The sequence below is a fragment of the Mandrillus leucophaeus genome, unplaced genomic scaffold (genome assembly GCF_000951045.1).
Source record: "Mandrillus leucophaeus isolate KB7577 unplaced genomic scaffold, Mleu.le_1.0 Scaffold150, whole genome shotgun sequence".
NCBI lineage: Eukaryota > Metazoa > Chordata > Mammalia > Primates > Cercopithecidae > Mandrillus > Mandrillus leucophaeus.
In genome coordinates, this window is record NW_012101477.1 from 2519299 (window position 1) to 2520362 (window position 1064).

Here is a 1064-nt window from a genome sequence, read left to right on the forward strand (position 1 = left end):
CCTCTTCCTCCTCTTCTTCCCCTTCCTCCTTTTCTTCCTCCTCCTCTTCCTCTTCTCCTCCTCCTCCCCTCCCCCTTCTCTCCTTCCTCCCTTCTCCCCCTCCTCCCTCCTCCCTCACTCTTCCTCCTGCTCTTTCCCACCTTCCTCCCCCTTCTTCCTCCTCCACTGCCCATCCTCCTTCTCCTGCACCACCCAGACACAGGCTAGGAGAGTACAATTGATAGGATCTTGAGAAGCCATAAAGTTCAAAAGTACATCCCCCATGGCCCCTCCATCTCTGGAGAGTTATCCCTATCATCCTGCCAGGTTTGTGCAACCTCATTTTACAGAGGAGGCACCTGATGTATTAGTCTTATTCCAAGTGTGTATGCTGACTTTGGGGAGATTGTTATTAAACACTCGGGCTTGGGAAATCAGGCTGCCTACATTTGTGTCTTCAGTCTACCTGGCTGTGTGAACTTGGACAGGCTGCTCAACTTCTCTGAGCCACCATTTCCAGACCTGTAAAATTAAGATATAATTGTGTAATTGTACCCGGCCCTCTGGGTTGACATGAAGATAAAATGTGATAAGATACCTAGTGCTAGATATTTTCACATGCAAGAGCTAATTCTGTTCCCCAAACATCCCAGGGCATCATGAGTACTAACATACCCCATTTTACAGATGAGAAGCTCAGAGAGGCTGAAATTATAGGGCAGAAGTTGTACTGACAGTGGCTCAAGCCTACATTTGTCCAATTCCAAATTTGCATGAGAATTCATTGACCATGTACCCCTAGTTTGTGCAAGCTCTTCCTTCTGCCTACAATGCCCTTTTCTTTTGACTCAGCCAGAGAAACTATGAGACCCAAGCCAGAGGTCTCCTGCTCTGTGAGGGCTTTCTCTACTCCTCCAGACCCAGCAAAGTTCCCAGGAGACCAGCCCAGCTCTTCATTAGCACGTGGATCACGTGGCAGGGTCGTCACCTATCTACCTGCCTGGCTCCCACTAGGTGGAAGCTCCTGGGGGGCAGGGCTGAGGCTATTTCCCTGCAGCTGTGTCCAGCTTGGAGCATTGAGTGGC